General features: G+C 42.5%; 1 pseudogene; it reads right to left on the bottom strand.

The window, feature by feature from the left end:
* Positions 1-321: 321 nt before the first annotated feature.
* Positions 322-1,846, bottom strand: LOC102250133 (annotated as a pseudogene).
* Between the last annotated feature and the right edge of the window lie 5,546 nt (positions 1,847-7,392).

Raw genomic sequence — 7,392 nt, 5'->3', positions numbered from 1 at the left:
TGAATTTATATTAGTTCACACAAACACTCCATCCATGCTTTTGTTCCGGCCCTCCGGTCTAGTTTAAGAACCCATTGTGGCCCTCGAGTCCAAAAGTTTGCCCACCCCTGGCCTACACTCACAAGGATGCGTGGCTATGGCAGGGACAGTGAGGCGAGTCACCTCTCATACAGCTCATTAGAAAGGTCATCTTGTGTTTCCAATATGAAATATTTCATACAGTAGTTTCTAATCCCAAAACTTCTTGGATTCAGTATTCACACACTTTTAAGTGTGACTTTATTTGGAACTAAATATAGTTCAGACTACATGAGACATCAATCACCTCAAAATTATGTGGATACCACCACTATTTTCAACTTTTACTGTGGAGAATAAAAAAAAAATCTCATCCTAAAAGTTCTGAACCAACTGGTCTCTAACAAAAATGTGAATACCAGTAGGACCCTGCCTGTAAACCTGGTTATTTTGGTAGAAAGGAATATTAAACAGCAACACAAGTTTTCGAGCAACTTCTAGGGCAACCATTTCTTCCAAGTAGATTGAATGATAAACGGAGGGTGTCCCACAGCCATTCTCAGCTCCACTGCCTGCAACCTGCTGCTACCCGGCTGCTCCTGGCAGACATAGATGGTTAAGCGTGGCCTAACCGACCTTGACTTCAGTGAATTATAGAGCTGAATTCCATCCGCTGTACCACAAATTTGGACTAAATCTTCTTTTGTCAGTTTTAATAAGTCAGCAACTGAAAAATTGGAAAACAGTCTTGTGTAGGAAGAGAATCTGTTTTTGAGCAGCCACTGCTGTTTCCTGGGTTGTGTCTGAAGGCTGAAGTTGTTCACTAGAAGTCTGTGAAACTCCATCTCCCTGATGATTTGGGGAAGAATTACTGTCGGGGACACTGCAAGTGCTCCTCTGTGGGGAGGTAAAGGGGGCATTGTAGAGGAGCTATTGTTCACATAGCCTGGGGGTATCTAGCACATAGCATGTGGGAGTATCTGGCCATGGAGAACACTGTGAGGATTGTGGTATCATAGGATGCCTGATACTTTTCCTTTTCGTGAGGAGTTCTCTTCTCCATCTTCTCTCAGTCATTTTTTTGTTTCAAGTCTGCACTTTTAGGCTTAAAAACTTTGATTTGGCAGCTAGCTGAGTGTAGATGATTTATGTGTTCTCCATTTTCATTCTGCTTAAAGCTGTCTACCTGGATGCTAAAAGACACTCCCTTTTCACCTCCCTGCTTCCGTGCAGTAAATTCTGTGCTGATGCAGTGCACCTGAATGAAAGCAGATGTGTGTTTCACAGGATCTCACAGAAATTCAACTGCATTTAACTGGCTTGGATTTGTCCTTGTGTCAATTATTCCCACAGACACAGGAATTTCTAAATCAAGAAGTCTTTCTCCTGGGCGATTCCACTTTTAACTTTCAAGTTGTTAATGCTCTGTATACTGTTTATCATGGAATATAACCTTTAAGATACTCTTTACCAAATTTCCAATGATCTCAGGCATATCTCCCATTTCTGATTTTCCAGCATCCGTATTTCATAAGACTGACCTTGGTTCAGGTAAGTTAGCATTTCATCATGCAGTTTTACTACTGGAGACACTGCAGCACACACATCACATACTGAAAAGGAAGAGGGGGGATAGGTTCACCTTCCATAGCAAGGCTGGAATCTTCCTGCTTGAAGATGGGCAAGCCAAGACATAACTCATGCTGTAGGCGCTAGTGTCTAGTTCCTGCCCAATGCCAGAGAGGTTGGCATTGAAGTTGTGCACCAACCTGGACTCGATCACCTCGTCCATCTTGAGTATCCAGGCCATCTTCCAGCCTCACTGATGCTAGGCACAAAGAGGCCAGTATCTGCGGGAACGTCCTGGGGGCGGGGAAGGGGGGGTTCAGGCGAAGACTTCAGCATGGACAGAGCAAGGCAAGGAACTCCAGCGGGAGTGGCAGGGCCAGGGGCAGCACCTCCATCCCTGGCGCCAGCCCCACACCTCATGCCACTGCCTCATACCACCCACCCCCTGTGCTCTAGTGCTGCAGCCTCTGACAATCACCCCACCAAATCCAAGGCTGCATCCTTCCCAGGACTGCATGGGGGTGGGAGTTCATCCTGCTGTGACAACCCTACACAGACATAAGTAACTTCTATAAGCAGGAAAAAAAATAATTGTTCCCTTATAATTTTTTAAAGTGAACATCTAAGACAGAAACTCAGATTCTAGAAAATGTTAATAGTCCCTGAGGAAAAAAGGAGTGGATAAAGGAGCCTGTGGAGATGAGCCTTCGACCAATCCCAGGCTTGGACCGCCTGCCCAGGCTCTACCAGCTGGTTAACACTGCTTTTCCAGCACAAAGGCAATGTCCAAAATTTATAAAGAACTCAGACAACTCAACACCAAAAACAACAATCCAATTAAAAACTGGGCAGAGGACATATATATCCATATGTTCATTGCAGCATTTACAATAGCCAAGATATGGAAGCAACCCAAGTGTACATCAATAGATGAATGGATAAAGAAGGGGGTGCATATATGCAATGGATAGAACTCAGCCATAAAAAAGAATGAAATCTTGCCATCTGCAACAACATGGATCAGCCTAGACCAGTGGTCGGCAAACTGCAGCTTGCGAGCCACATGCGGCTCTTTGGTCCCTTGAGTGTGGCTCTTCCACAAAATACCGACTTCTGCGCATGCGCCCGCACATGGTATTTTGTGGAAGAGCCACACTCAAGGGGCCAAACAGCCGCATGTGGCTTGCGAGCTGCAGTTTGCCGACCACTGGCCTAGACAATATTGTCCTGAGTGAAATAAGTCAGATAGAGAAAGGCAAATGCCATATGATTTCACTTATATCTAAAAAACAAAATAAATGAGCAAGCAGAAACAGACTCATAGATACAAAGAACAAACTGATGCTTGTCAGAGGGGAGGGGGTTGGGAGGCTGGGTGAAAAAAGTGGAGATTGAGAAGTACAGATTGGTAGTTACAAAATAGCCATAGGGATGTAAAGTATAGCATAGGGAATATAGTCAATAATATTGTAATAACTATGTATGGTACCAGGTGGGTATTGGAAATATCAGGGAGAACACTTTGTAAAGTATATGATTGTCTAACCAATATGCCATACACCTGAAACTAATACAAGTAATATTGAATATAAACTGTAATTGAAAAAAATAAAAATTTTTAAAAAGTACTAATTGGTAGTAATGGGTATATAAAGTAAGCAAAGGGAACATAATCAATATTGTAACAACTATGTATGGTGTTAGATGGGTACTAGATTTATCAGAACGATCACTATATAAGTTATATAAATGTCAAATCATTGCATTGTGCACCTGAAACTAATATAATATTGTACATCAAATATAATTAAAAAATAAAAAATAAATTTTTAACATATCTTACTGATTTTTTAGAGAGAGAGGAAGGGAGAGGGAGAGATTGAAACATCTATGAGAGAGAAACACCATCGATTGGTTGCCTTCTGCCCCCCCCCCCCCAAGGGGATCAAGCCCACAACCCAGGCATATGCCTGCTGGAGGCTAAGTCCAGCAGGTCATAATAAATACAAGAAGTCCTCAAAAGGTTGAATGGACTCTTTCATCAGGACTGAAAATCTGCATATTGTTACCTGCTGCTGGAACAGCCAAAGGCAATCCCCCTAACCTGATGATCCTTTATTGTTTACTGGATCTTACCTTTGATATGTGTATCTGCTTTGCTAAAGGGCAAAATGTGTTAATAAAAAGCCATGGGTCCGGAGATTTGGAGAGCTTAGTCACTAGAGCTAAGCCTCTCCTGGCTCCCCCAAAATGCCTTCCAAATTTATATTTCTTGTCTAGTTTATCCATTTATACACAGCCCCTTCTCCAGATTCCTGAACCCTAGCTGCAGAAAGACCCTAGCATGTGCCCTGAACAGGCATTGAACCGGTGGCCTCTTGGTTCCTGGCTCAATGCTCAACCACTGAGCTAAACTGGCTGGATTAAAAAAAATTTTTTTTAAACAGTAAAAAAAAAACTCTCCTAGTCTTTGCAAATTCGATCTGTATTGGACACTCCCTCAATACTTAGCCACTCTCTTAACACTACCTTAGCTTTCACTTCTGAATTGGGCTGAGCCTAAAGATCAGCCACAGGTGAAAACTTAAGGCCTTCACAGGTTTTCTATGACCATAAACATGACTTTTCAGATTTCCTATTATTTGTGGGAGCTTTTCAATTATTTTATTCTTCAAATTAACTCACTCCCCAGATTTTCCACTCAGGCTTTCAATATGTCTATTGTTTCCTCCAATTGTAATATTTTGCTCCAGGCAGCAGCAGATTGTTCACTTGCCTTACAGTGTTTGTTTGTTTTGACAAACACCCTGTGTTTAGGACTTTTCTGCACTGAGAGAGTTCTGAGTTAGAAAAACAAACAAACCCTTGTGTCAGGCCTTTAAGGAACCGTCAGTTAGGTCAAAGCAGACACATACAAGTTCTTAGGAATAAGCTCTACTCTGCTCCCTCTGAAAATAGGAGCCTACACCAAGAATGTGAGTGCTGTCTTTAAAGTAACTGCTATGCTAGGGAGGGGAATGTTGAAAGGCTAATTAAAACACCACAGAGCTCTACATCCACGTTTAAGTCACCTTTTTCTTTATTCAGTTATTGCCTGATTCCTGTAAATATTTGCTTATTTACGAATTCCAAAAAAGTTGATTTTGATAGTTTGCACTCATTTTTTCATTGTTTATTTTAAGACTAGAGGCCTGGTGCATGAATTCATGCACCACTGGGGTCCCTTCATCCTGGCCTGCGGGATCGGACCAAAACCAGCTCTCCGACATCCCTCAAGGGGTCCCAGATTGTGAGAGGGCACAGGCCAGGCTGAGGGACCCCACCGGTGCACAGTCGGGGTTGGGTAGGGACCGTGGGAGGACTCCAGGGCATGTCTGGCCCAACTCACTCAGTCCCGATTGGCTGGACCCCAACAGCAACCTAACCTACCAGTTGGAGCGTCTACACCCTGTGGTCAGTGCACATCATAGCGACTGGTCAACCAGTTGACTGTCTGCCCCCTAGTGGTCAGTGCACGTCATAGTAAGCAGTTGAGCAACTTTAGCATATCATTAGCATATTACACTTTGATTGGTTGAATAGCCAACCAGACGACTGGACACTTAGCATATTAGGCTCTTATTATATAGGATATTGGCCCTTGGAGTTCTGCCAGGGTTCTAGTTCTGGCATTAAGAAGGGTTCAGCAACCTGGAAAAGGGGCTGGTGTAACTTAAGTAAGACTCCAGAGACGAAATATAATTTTGAAAGGCATTTGGGGTCAGAGGAGCCTAGGTAAAGAAACTAAGGTCTCCTCGTCTCAGGACCCCATGCTTTTTATTAACACAAATTGTCCTGAGGCGAGGTAGAGATATATACATCAAAGGGTCCGGTTTCGTATACAGAGTCCATTGTCAGATTGGAAGAATCACCTATGGATGTTCAGGTGTTTGGCCAGGAGGAGGCAATAACATGTAGATTAAGATGCCCTGAGCTGTCTGGCAGCAAACAATCATCCCTTTTCAGGTTTGGGGAAATGCCAGCCATTCACCCTCAGCCATTCCCAACAGGTGACAACATATGTGACTCAGCTCTTGTTGAGTCACCAAGTTCCATCAACCTTTTGATGAAACTCTTGCAATTATGACATGCTGGAATTGGCTTCCGGCAGAGTTCCCTTATCTACAATTTTCATTCTTGGATCATTTTATGAAAGTAGCAGATGGATATGGTCAGGAAGGAAAGTAGATGCAAGTATCAAAAGTGATATAACTCACTTTTGCTTGTGTACTATTTTAACAATTATGAAGCATTCCCACCATGGTGACTATATAAAGAAGTATGACAGATGTGATTCTCATGATAGTTCATATTGTTGAAGGCCAAGTCATCTTCTGTTTTTGTGATATTAGTAATGAAGGGATAAGAGGAAACTGTGTTTTTGCCAGAGAATCTATATGTAGAAGATATCAGAAGCCTAATCAGATTTGGAAGAGAATTTAGAGATAAGCAAGTAATGTTGCAATTTGGGGGTTTCTGCAACAAAGTTCTAACATTTGAGAAGAAAAAAGAGGAAGCAAAATTGGGAACAGGTTAAAGTCAAATTGTGATACAGACCTACAAAATTTTACCATAAGTAGAATTTCTAGTCTACATTAGGAACATGTTAATATATTTGGCACTGTTCCATATGCAGATAGCACTTTGAAGAGAGGTGTATAATATAAAGTTTAAATGGATTCCTAGCCAAAACCGGTTTGGCTCAGTGGATAGAGCGTCGGCCTGCGGACTGAAAGGTGCCAGGTTTGATTCCGGTCAAGGGCATGTACCTGGGTTGCGGGCACATCCCCAGTGGGAGATGTGCAGGAAGCAGCTGATCGATGTTTCTCTCTCATCGATGTTTCTAACTCTCTATCTTTCTCCCTTCCTCTCTGTAAAAAATCAATAAAATATATTTTTTTAAAAAATTAAAAAAAAATAAAAAATAAAAAATAAATTGATTCCTAGATAGCAAGAGAGATATACATTATTAAGAAAATCTCTAAGCCCTTCACTGGTGCTTCTTAAGAAAGTAGATTTTAAGTCAACTTATATTTCAAAGAAAAATAAAGAAGCCTGAAAATGAAAGCAAGCTCTGCAGAGAAGTTGTGCTAAGATGAGAGATCCTATATAATGAGAGAAACATGTAAATTGACCATCCCTTCGCTACGCTCACCAGCCAATCAGGAGTGAATATGCAAATTAACCCAACAAAGATGGTGGGTTAATTTGCATACACAGGCGCCGGGTGGAGAGCAGAGAGGGAGAGCCGGCAGCTTGGGGGGATGTGGCTTCCTTGGTCGCTCCCCCAAGCCACTGGGTGGAGAGCAGAGCAGAAGAGCCAGAGGCTTGGGGGTATGTGGCAGAGTGGGAGGCCATGGGATGAAGACAGAGAAGGAAGGGAAAACGTAGAGTGTGGGGAGCACCAGGAATGCTGGGAATCGTAGTTCTGGTGGCAGATGGATCTCCTAGACACTAGAGCAGTGGTTCTCAACCTTCCTAATGCCGTGACCCTTTAATACAGTTCCTCATGTTGTGGTGACCCCAACCATAAAATTATTTTTGTTGCTACTTCATAACTGTAATTTTGCTACTGTTATGAATCATAATGTAAACATCTGATATGCAGGATGTATTTTCAGTGTTCGCGACCCACAGGTTGAGAACCGCTGCACTAGAGAAAAGTGAGCCTGGAGCAAGTTACTGTTGCGGTGGGGGATGGAGGGAAAACAAAGGTGAGAGACATAAGTAAAATCAGAGTGTCTAGGAAAAATTAAAGGGAAGATA

This window comes from Myotis brandtii, unplaced genomic scaffold (assembly GCF_000412655.1).
Source record: "Myotis brandtii unplaced genomic scaffold, ASM41265v1 scaffold39, whole genome shotgun sequence".
NCBI lineage: Eukaryota > Metazoa > Chordata > Mammalia > Chiroptera > Vespertilionidae > Myotis > Myotis brandtii.
This window is presented reverse-complemented; position numbering and strand designations above follow the sequence as displayed.